At 35.3% G+C, this 12577-nt stretch overlaps 1 pseudogene; it reads right to left on the bottom strand.

Moving 5' to 3' along the window:
* Positions 1-6881: 6881 nt before the first annotated feature.
* On the bottom strand, positions 6882-11801 carry LOC113352851 (annotated as a pseudogene).
* Positions 11802-12577: the final 776 nt, after the last annotated feature.

The raw sequence follows: 12577 nt of genomic DNA on the forward strand, positions 1-12577 counted from the left end.
CAAGGCAAAACTTTGGAAAAACAGAGTGAGTCACGTGTTCAACACGTTGCCCTTAAGACATTAGCGCCCGGCTACACTCAAGAGTGATGCTATAGCCCTCACAGGACGGATATCTCCAGGAAAAACACCCTATACACCTACTACTAGCATATGTAGTAGATGCTCAACTTGAGCTTGGCAACTCCGAAAAAACCATAAAGGAAAATCTCGAACGCTTGAGAAACAATATAAAATATTTTTTCCCTTGGGGTCCCTCTAAATATAGAGCAACCCCTTTCCCATAGATTTTACAAAAGTAGTGAATTTGTTTATATAATTGACAAATACAACTTAAGAAGAAAAACTCCCCGATGTGGGACTAAAAGGTTTATATAGTTTCTTAAAACTACTAAAAATTGGAAACTCCATGTGGGACTAAAAAGTTTCATTCACAAAAAAAACAATAAATTATAATTTTTATTAAAACTTTAAAAAATTATTTTTTTTATCGTTTTCCAACAATCCCCCACATGAATGAAAACTCAATAAAACATGAAAACACGATAGATCTTGGTAAATCAACATCCCAACCTCACGATCCAAACAGACTGATCGTGCAAGTGTTGAAATCATACTAGTCATTTCTACGTCCTCTCCCTCACACAAAAGTGTGTTGACCCCAGGGTCATACTATGGATTGCATAAATCATAATAGTATTGAGAGCTTTCATCTTTAGTTCTCACATGGTGAGACTATAGGTATCTTTCACCAAAGTGAAAAAGCATGAACTAGTGAACCCTTAGTGACCTTTAGGTCCTAAGTTCCAGTAATACCAAAACCATCAAAACGAAAATCACATAAAAAGCGCAGGAAATACCATTTTAGGCAGAGGTGTCCATGAGGTCTTGAACCTTTGCTTAGTGAGATATTACCGGAATTACTTGCTAGAGACAGTGAACTATGTCTTGAACTGCTAGCATTTGATGTAATTCGTGATAACAACCACGGGTGATATCTCCAAGATTGCTGCCAAGCTCGTGCCGTTTTGTCCAATTTGGCCCTGGACATATCCTGTTTCTCAGAATGCTCTAGAGAATCAAAGCTCATATTCTCATAGGAAGCGGCCCACTTCCTCATTCAGATAGGTGAGTTTCCATAAAGAGTGTTACTGCTACACCCCACTTCAATCTTAAATTGAAACTATAGAACTCATTAAGACTTCTTAAAAGTCATCCTTCACATGCAGTCACACTATCACGTCTACACCATAGGGAAGGGACAGAGAATAAAATTCTCTGATAGTGTTTACCTTTACCCACCACAAATTAGTTGTCTCATTCGAAACCTTGATCTTGGGATCTCCAGTCAGCAAGGTTGAGTATCCTTCATGGCAAGTTTAATTTATGAGCTTAAGCCCCTTCCCCTCGATGCATTTCTAACTATCTCTTGGGATAAACCTTTCGTCAAAGATTGCGCGATATTCTCCTTGGACTTTATCCAATCAATGGAAATAACGCCGATTGAGATTAGTTATTTTCAGCTTTAGCTATTATATCTTGGCTAACACAATGTATAGATATAGCTGGCACAGGCCTATGCCAGAGAGGAATGTCTTCTAAAAAAATCTTAGGCACTCGGCCCCCTCTCGTGCTTTATCTAACTCAATACTCTTAGATTCCATAATGAATTGAGCAATATATGTTTGTTTGTAAATCTTCCAAAAACAAACCCTGATGCTAGAGTGAAACATATCCACTCGTAGACTTAGACTCCTCTGAGTCAACTAACCATTTTACATCACAAAGTCCCTCAAGGACAACAAGATACCTTTGATAAATCAAATAAAAGGTAATAGAATATTTTAGGTACCATAATACTCTACTCAGTGCACCTGAATGCTATTGCTCTGGACTATAATTATATCTACTTAACTTACTCACAATATAGGGAATGTCTGGACTCTTACAGTTCATTAAATTCATCAGACATCCTATAACTCTTGAGTATTCAAGTTAAGATACTCCATTACCCTTTTTTCTTGAGTCTACAAGAATAATCGTACGGAGTACAAGAAGGATTACAATCACACTGATTGTATCTCTTAAGCACAAATTCAAAATAATGAGAATGACTAAGACTACATATGTTAGATTATTTTCTAATCCTCATCCCTAAGATTACATCAACATGGCCTAAGTCTTTCAAGTCAACGTTCTCATTCAGCGCATGTTTTTAGTGGAATTAATCACATCTATGTTTGTATCAAGTATAAGCATATCATCAACATACAAGCATACAATCACACATGCATCCTTAACAAGTTACTTGTAAATATACTTGTCAGATTCATTAACTTAAATCCACCACACATTATCAGATGATCAAATTTTCCATGTCACTGTTTACGTTCTTATTTTATAAACCGTACAAAATTTTGTTCAACTTACAAACTTTGTCATCATAACCTTTCACTACAAAGTCCTCAGATTGGTCTATGTAAATTTCTTTATCTAATTCACGATTTTATAAAAGATGTCTTAACATCCATATGATGTATCTCTAATTTGTTTATGACAACAATAACAATTAGCATCTCAACGTAAGTAAATCTCGTCACATGTGAATAAGAATCAAGGAAATATACACCTTCTTTTAGTTTATAGCCTTTAGATACCAACTTAGCCTAATATTTTTCTACAGTTCCATATTCCTAATGTTTCCTCTTAAAGACTCATTTACATCTCATGGTCTTACTCTCTGGTGGTAAACTATAAACCTCTCAAGTCAGGTTCCGACGGACTGAGTCCATTTCACTAAATGAAGCTTCTTACCAGAATGGGGTTTCAATAAATATCAAGGCTTCTTTACAAGTACAAGGCTTAGACTACGCTAGGCATGCTATGAAGTCGGCTTCATAAGAAGTCTCAAGTCCAATTGTTTTACTTCTCTTAGGCTCAACCTTAACTTCGTCTTCCTTTAAGATAAGTTCTGACTATTTGAAAATAAATCTAGGAGATCAACAACACATCTCTAATGAGGCACATGTTTAAGAATAAACATGTTCAAAGAACTCAGCATCCCTAGATTATGTAATAGTATTCACAACAAAGTCAGAAAAATCACACCAAAAGTATGAAAAATCAGAACACACAACCAAAAATCTATATGTAGAAGTATACTCAGCATACCTTATATGAAGACACAATCACCATTTTTGATTTTTATCTAGTTCTTCTAGGAAGAGGAATGACAATCTTAGTCAAATACCCCCACACTTTGACATATTCATAAGAAGGTCATCTACCTTTCCATAAATCATATGGAGTTTCATATGATCCTTAAGGGTACTATATTCAGGATATCCTAGTTAAGAGGACTTCCTCCACCCACAAGACCGCAGGTAATCCTGAACTAATCAACATGGTAATTATGATCTCCTTAAGGATACAATTAATATGTTTAAGGCTTCTAATTGGTTATCAACTTAAAGTTTATACATCTTAAGGCTTCTAAGGCATCATCCTTATCCCTAAGCAATTATACAAGATAGTACCTCGTACAATCATCTACGGAAGTTATAAACCATGTTTTACCATAGTGGTTTTGGGTTGAACTCATGTCAACTAGGCCTAACTGAATTAATTCTAAGGGATTAGAATTACTATGAACATTTTTGCTAAAAGATTTTATAGCATATTCATTTCACTTTTGTGTTCAAGATCCAAACTAAATTTGGGTACGAAGCCTATGCTAGGCAGTTTATACATTGACTTATAATTTTACGGTTCCAAGTCTACCATGCAAAACATTCAAAGACACACAAAAGAAAGCACAAGAATCAACTATGTTCACTTCATCAGATTTTCCTTCAAACTTATATAGACCCTAAGTCCTATAACTGTTGCCTAAAAAATCAATACCCTTAGTTATAACAAGTTTTCCACATTTAATTAAGATCTTCAATCTTTTACCATCTTCAAGAGAACAAGATACAATATTATTTCATATGCTCGGAACATGAAAACTTCATTCAGTGTGAGAATATTACAGATATGAACTTATGCTCGACCTTTCCCTTTTATGCAACCTCTTTCGCAGATGAGTTACTCATATAGAGTTTCTCGACATCCCTTATCCTCTGATAAGAGGTGAACAGATCTTTGTTTCAACAAACATACTTAGTGGCTCCAGAGTCCACCCACCAGTCTCTCACATTGGTTATTAAAATAACTTCCGACGTCATGGTTCATTTTGTTTCAACTAAATTAGCATTAACTTTCTACTTATTAAGGTTTTATGTTATCCACACTTTACTGCAGTATGGCCAGGAATTTTACAAACATAACAATCACCCTTAATTAAAGTAATGCCAGATTCAGTTTTACGAAACATACCTTTATTATGAAGACTATGCTTAGAGTTGTGTTTGATGTTCTCGCCTTTGTCAGCTTTGGAAGACTTGTGTTCATCCACATGCGCCTGGTAGCCATTTTCCTTTTCAATTTCATGTCACAAACTTCGTTTATACTCTGACCACGGACACGGTAATTTCCCAATCACCTAATACACCATATCTCACAAACCTTAGTTCAGATAAAATATGAGTTTTGAAGATAATATCTAGATTTATAAACTTAGTTTAAACCACCATATCAAAAAACTCATGGTTACCCCATAAAAACTACTTTAGTTAACAACAAAATTCTGCCCGTCATAATTTTTCAGGAACGTTTCTCAGTTTTGTAAAGTATCAAAAAAATACTTTTACAACTCCAAAATTTCTGAAATTTTACGTGGGTAACTATCAGGATGTCTACTACTTCTTTTCAAAAGGGTTCATCGAAATTCCTTCTAGTTTAAGATATAAACTCGAAACTCTACAGCTGACCAAAAATTCGTTTTTGTTTTTCACTCCACAATTAACATCCATGATTCACAAACCAACCAACCATTTTTTTATTATTACAAATACTAATATCTTAAGATTGTTGGGTGCAATAATCAAAAACAAGGAAAAATCAAATAAGAAAAAGTTATTGATACTTAGCTCCTTTATAATGGAAGTGATCGATTTGATGAAACGAATGAGCTCCCTATATCTCCGCAACAGCAACAAGGCAAAACTTTGGAAAAACAGAGTGAGTCACGTGTTCAACACGTTGCCCTTAAGACATTAGCGCCCGGCTACACTCAAGAGTGATGCTATAGCCCTCACAGGACGGATATCTCCAGGAAAAAACACCCTAATACACCTACTACTAGCATATGTAGTAGATGCTCAACTTGAGCTTGGCAACTCCGAAAAAACCATAAAGGAAAATCTCCAACGCTTGAGACAACAATATAAAATATTTTTTCGTTTAAGGGTCCCTTTAAATATAGAGCAACACCTTTCCCATAGATTTTACAAAAATAGTGAATTTGTTTATATAATTGACAAATACAACTTAAGAAGAAAAACTCCCCGATGTGGGATTAAAAGGTTTATATAGTTTCTTAAAACTACTAAAAATTGGAAACTCCATGATGTGGGACTAAAAAGTTTTATTCACAAAATAAAACAATAAATTATAATTTTTTATTAAAACTTTAAAAAATTATTTTTTTATTAATCGTTTTCCAACAATTCTGACGTTGGTTTCATCGCTAACCTCTTTGATTGATACATCTAATTTCTTCGAGGTTAGTTACACTTTTATTTAATATGCAGTTGATACTTCTCTGGACCTCGATTGGTAGAATGCATATTTAGTGATAGCATATTACTTAATATTTGGTTTTACTCAGTAGGTATATACGCTAAGTGGCAGCATTTATCTTGACACCAGAATATAATACTAGTAGACGAACTTTAAGCAGTCTCCTTCAAATGGGTGCCATCCTATTAATACGACATGCTACATATATGCTGGCTCTGTTGGTTTATTTGAAACCTTCGGGTTTACCTTTTACATGTCTTTGATAGCCTCTAATTATAAATTTTCAGTCAGCAGAATAATTCATCCACTCGACTCTCAGCTTTTGATAAACTTAGTAAGATAGAATTTTCAGCCATCACCTGGCCTTTTGAAATGATAATCTTTGGTTGAGGAGTTTTTTATCGCAAATGCGACAGAGCAAACCCTTCTGCTTGTGATGTTGACGAGTATTTGCCATTTAGACGGCAACTAATACCTGTATGTCAAAATTTTGCTGCTTTCTGCTAGAATTGAACTTTGAATGCGGATGCTATCCCCGTCATCATGTCGTAATAATTAAATCACCCTAGAATATCTGGCGACTGAGAATGAATTAATATTCAGTTAAAGTATGGCCAGGCTGGCCAGCCTAAAAGTTCTATAATTGGTTTGATTTTGTCCCTAAACACGTATAGGCATTGATGTAGAATATTAGTGCTGATTAGTATCCTAATCGTACATGTGAACAGATTACATGCTGACAGCGTGTAAAGACTTTGAAATCCCTCTTCGAAATACCATAGACTAGACCCATAAGTTTGAATGTAGAACTGCAGACTATTTAGTTAAAGTACAATAAATTACCCAGATTTCTCAAGTATATGGAAACCACCAGACTCAGGAGTATGAAATCGTAGTCGATTCTTTAAATACAAGGGTTGAAAATGCTTAGTTCAATATTTCAATTTACTAGGTAATGTGACTAAGGGATTGAAGAAATTTAGTGATTCGGAAAATGGTCAACAAAAATGCACATGTAAAAATTTGCGCACACCACTGGCAACACGTACTTAAGACACTAATTTCTATCACATCTTTTATTGAACTCTGCACATTTTTGTTGATTCACGTCCAGTCAGTCTTGACCTTCTTGATTGCTATCAGAGGGAAACATTAATATCCCCTTGATCACGGCGTAAGAAGATCTTGGTTTTGAGGGTTGGCTACTCATTTTTGTCTTCCTCCTCATCCTCATCATAGTTGAAAGGGAGAGGTACAGTTGTGAATACACGAAACTTGCCGATATTGTTTACGTGTTCATTCTCTATCCTGAGAATCAATAAAAATCATCATTAGTAAAACAAGAATTAGCTAGAGAATATGATAGGAATTTAGAACCCATAGGCAGAATTTCAACTCCATGAACATGATTGTGAAAGAATTACGGTCGTCTTTGCAAAATATTAAGTCAAACAAATATAGAACCATGAAAAGCACCTGAAGAAATTCCATATACCACGGCGAATAATCTCTAGGCATGCCACAAGAGCAACCATTGCTTCCTTGTGTAAGAAAGAAACTTGAATGTTTAATACTGTCAGTAGCCAGGCAAATCTCAACAACACATCCGTTACCATGGCCACAAAGTAAACACTTTTTTGTGAAACAAGTAGCTTGTCTCTTAACCAAGGATTCTTTGAATTCCTTCGTAGCAGTCCCCAATCTAGAACAAGGTCCCAATATATAGCAGCAACAGCTGAAATGATTGCACTGATCCGAGCCATTACCAATAGTCCTATTGTGTTTCGCTTACTATAAGCTGTTGTCAGGCTGACTGCGAGACAAATACTTAAGTATTTGAACCCATTAAGTCCTTGCATTTGATCTTTCTCTTCGAAGTATCTCCGAAAACACTACAAAAAAAGTAAAGTTAAAAGGTCATGATTCTTTTTGAAGATACACATAAAACCTTGGATAAATCTGAACCCCTGGAGGAAACAAAAGGTTTTTGGATTTTTAGTTAAAAGAAGTATTATCACCCCATGTAGATCCTAATTTAGCTTCAAGTGATAAAAGATACCAACCTGTAATGCCCGTCCCCAAAATGGGAATGCAGCCAACATGATATAGAATGAATTGTAAACAATGTCAGATTTGCATTTAGTCTCCCTCATTTTGTAATCACTCGAAGCATAGTAGCAGACATAGAACGCAACACTTCTAAGAGCTTGCCCCTAGTAGAGTTAACCATTGAACATAGAATTCCATTTCAGTTAGCTGTTTGAAATTGAAAACGTAAACGTGCACGCACATAGGGTAAACCAGCTAACGAACCTGACTACTCAGCTAATCAGCCAACACAAAATCTGATAGAGTGACCTGCTTGATCGACAGAAAAAGGAGAGAGTAAGATGAGAATTTTAATATTCATTGGTCTTATTCATGAGCAGTGCTTTATCTAGTCATGAATTTTACTATTACAAATCTTATCATTCTTTACCTTGTACAGAGGAGCGCTGATACAACGGAATGCAGTTCGCAATAGGAAAACACGACTAGAACGATAAACGATATTGAATGGGCAAACTGTTATGAGAGCTATAACCTGTAAAATTAAAAAATGTATGCAATCAAAATAATGGTACCATAAACTAAGAGCTATAGTATCATAAGTTGATAGGTTAGGAAATAAAGTCTCTTACAGAAACTAATGCTAGAGGAAGTAATTCTGTAAGCGCTTTGTACTTTTTTGTGCTTGTTTCCATTTCCATGTCTAGGTTAGCAAGTACACTGCCCAGTGCAACTGTTGCAAGAATTGTACTTAATAGAAAAACCTCTCTGTGTCCCAACTCTGTTCCTTGCTTGAAACCAAATATAAATGGATAATTTATTCGATAACGTTGCCAAAAGTATATGTTCGCCGAATACAGGAGCATATGCAGGACAAGAAACCCAAATAAACTGCAAGGGAAGTTAAAACAAATGAGTCTTTCAGTCAAATTAACTTCATTCTTTTGTATTAATAAGCTATTTATCACATTTGATGATGTGACTTTTGGCTATAACTAACCTGTAGAGAGGAAACATGGTTTCCATATAAGTAGCACTGCCCTCTTTTCTAATAAGATTCCTTACATTTATGACCAAAATAAGGCATATCAGAAGAGAGATTGTGCAGCCCAAAAAGAAACCTGAAAAAAAATATATTATAGGTAAGAAAATACAAAATCACATTGCATTAAATTAGGGAAAAAATCTAAATTGGGATAATGCCACATTGTAAAGTGTATGTTTTCTTATATGTTATCGGCTCAAGTGAAAATGGTACTAAAAATGTATATGAAAAAGCAAATGAAGTTTTTGATTCTGAAATAATTTTACGGGAGGAAAATGTTGTTGTGTGTTTCTCTTTCTTCTTTTTCGATCTCAAGATGTTCATGCCTTTACTACGGTTTGACTTAGAGAAGTGCTTCATAAATGAATCCTCTACCCTGTCCATGAGCCTCCTAACCTGTAATTTGAGTACAATATAATATGACAAAATCCCTTTGTGGGTTCACTACAATTTATGAATATTTAAGAGATTAATTTGTGGGGGATTTTGCGTTTCCACCTCAAAATAAATAGCTAATCTGCATTATCCCCTTTACAAATTCATAATAGGTAAAACCTCCTCTCTGTCAACTCTTCCGTTACCAAGCAGTTAATTGTGCACGTGCGTTTCACATGTGTGTCTTTAAGATCCTAAAAATGAACAAAAAAAAACACGTGTAGATAATTTGTTCCTTAATCTCTGTTTTTTGATACTCTTAACCTAATTCCATGTTCGATGATCGACACCACAACCGACGCCATTAACAACACAGTCAAATTTCTTCTGAATCATTTCCACATGATGTTATCAGATTAACTAGTGAAATCTCAATCCAATTCCATTAGAGCAAAAGCAACTTCCTGGATCAGTTTTTCTGGAATCAGATTCATTAACGGAAAACATGACGTGGGGTTTCACTTCTTAAAAGAATGAAATAAGTGGTAATGGGTTTGTTGTAAGAGCTAAAAACCCATATTGTCGTTACAATCTGTGCCGATCTAAGAACACAAACAAACACACCAATAAATCACCTAACTATCAAATTCGTATACAATAAATTGCAATTAGAAAAATGAAAATTGGAATTAGACAATCCGTGTGCGGTGTACCAAGAAGAATTTCCAAAAAAATAAAATTGAGATAGAAAGACAAGATAAACCACATCTCATTAATTTCAAAGGGTATTTTGAAGTGGCGTTGTTATTCATTTAGAGTTGGTGAGGGAGAACCTGGAGCAGCAGTCTGCCTACGAGGAAGAAGATGATGATGGTTTTAGGGTTCATTTGGGGTCTTTTTTTAAGACCGTCAGATTAGATTGGTGGGCATATATACAATTGTTCTTTTTCTTTGTTAAAGGATATTTTAAGATCTTAAAGACACGCATGTGAAATGCACATGAACAGCTAACTGCTTCAAAACGGAAGAGTTGACAGAGAGGGGGTTTTACCTACTATCAATTTATAAAGGGATAATGCAAATTAGCTATTTATTTTGAGGAGGAAACACAAAATCCCCTTAATTTGTCACCAATGATGGAAGATAAAGTTTACATCGTCGGAGCTGCCGATGTAAGAGTTATCCACCATGTTCAGATATACTTTTGATGCATGTCTTGCAGTTATCTGCAACAAGATAGTGAATCAATTTCAAATGTTTAAAAGAATTTAAAAAAAAATTGTTGAATGCCAAATAGGAAAATACCTTGTCATATCTTTTCATGGTCTTGGAAAAGGCCAAGAGGTTCATAAAGCTATAGCTCTTTAAAAGTTGAAGCTTGTGATAGAAATGGATAATTGCTATCTTGAGTTGTTCCTCAACTCTCTTTAGATTATGTCTTCTGAAACTGATCGATTCTCCACTATTTCCGTTCTTAAAACTGATGATTCTTTTTATAGTTGATCTCGGACCGGATGAACCATTGATCTTAACGCTGTTCAAGATTTCCAAATGAGCTGGTAGTTCAGTCTTCAATTTTTTCTGCACGTCTTTCTCTTCTCTACAGCCATTGTTATCAGTTACCTTTTTATTAGATTCATCCTGATCAGTATCATCAGAATATATTTGATTGCTTGGTTCATTGTCATCTGAATAACTTCCGTGGCTGCTTGGTTCAATGCTTTCTTCTATGACTTCCATATGCACCATTTCTGCACATTTGTTACCGAAGTTGTCAAACTCTATTACAGTTTCATAGAATCATAAACATAATAAGAGTGGGGCTTTCTATGCAGACTTTGAAATATTGTCTCAGATCATAATTCTGATCAGTATACAATTGCACATGCAAGACATAACCGTTCTTCTACCATATGAACAGGAAATATTGGAGATTACTTACCAGTACTTTGGGGGATAGTGGAGGTTTCTGAAGAGACGGAGAATGCAGCAGCAGATTCAGCAATTTCATTACAGAGGTGTTCAAACTTTGCTTGATCAGAATCGTCAATTTTGACCCTAAAAGCAATCAATGCGTCCATTTGCTTTGTCAACATGGCAGCTTCATTCATAACTTGATCAACCTTGTCTTTATAGAACTTATTAACTTTGTTGAATTCCCCATCAAGTCTTTTGAAGAATCTTAATTTATATTCTCCTCCTTCCACATCTGACATCAGAAACTTAGTTTCATATTTCTCATGATGGGCAGTATCTGGATGAGTGGACCCTCCTTTTTCTAGATCATGATCATCTTTTTGGTGCATAATTTGATGAACTAAAATGACAGGTTCTTCTTCATGATGAAATAACCCATGTTGATTATGATGTCGATTTGTGGTGGTAGTAGTACTAGTTGCAGTAGTCTTAGTAGTAGCAGTGGTGGTTTTAGAGTTGGTGATGGTAAGGATGGGGCGATCAATCACTAGGCCACTGAAGGTTCTGTAACTCCAACAACTCCACCATGATGATGACGCTGATGAGAAAGGTGGTGTGCGGTATTGAACTTGAAATGTCTAACATCTTCAAGGATGGATCTGAGGGATGCATAATCCATGTAAGCTCCTTGCCATTCTGGCACCATTTTTGCCCGCAACTCTTTGCCAAATTTCATCTTAATTACTTTCTATTGTGATGGACAGGTTTGCTAATGAGTTGTTCCGTTACTGCAGGTATACACATACTATTTATAGGCATTAATCAATTCATGAGCAACTGCATTGTCATATCACTAATAAGCAATGGTTCGTGTGACGTACCAACTTGACAGAGAATCAGCAGAGGCAATAAGTGTCAATTTTTTATTCAGTTACAAGTACAAAAGAATATGATTTTGTACATTGCTAGCTAGAAGTATCCCATCTAAGAACAATATTTACACGGTACATAACAGTACATATAGTTTTGGTTTCCCTGGTGATATATTAGTGTACTTTTAGCAGAGATCATTAGTGAACATGCATGTGAGCCGAAAGCCCCAGAGCTGCAGAAGAAGGGGTTGACCTAGATTACATTTCACATGGGCATTTTTATCAGTATAAGATTTGGTACTTATATAGAATTATCAATTATCAGTATGCATTTAACAGCACTTACAAGGATATCCTTCCCCCAATAAAACTTCACCAAGAGAAGAGATTTGAAATTACTAAATTTGACTATTTTCCTCTGCAAGTGCACATATTGGTAGAAAAGCAAGCCTTCCAATGTAGTTTTAGATGCAAGCAGGTCTTGTTTGAAACCACACTTACCCATTGTCCTTTGTCTCTGTTTTGGCTTGGGTTTTTCATTTCCTGTCTTATTATTATCTATAAAAGAACAACATGCAGCTTTATTTCTTCCTAAGATAAAGGGTAGAATTTACAAAAATGTTAGAAAACACGCCACTTT

The sequence above is a fragment of the Papaver somniferum genome, chromosome 2, assembly GCF_003573695.1.
Source record: "Papaver somniferum cultivar HN1 chromosome 2, ASM357369v1, whole genome shotgun sequence".
NCBI classification, from domain to species: Eukaryota; Viridiplantae; Streptophyta; class Magnoliopsida; order Ranunculales; family Papaveraceae; genus Papaver; species Papaver somniferum.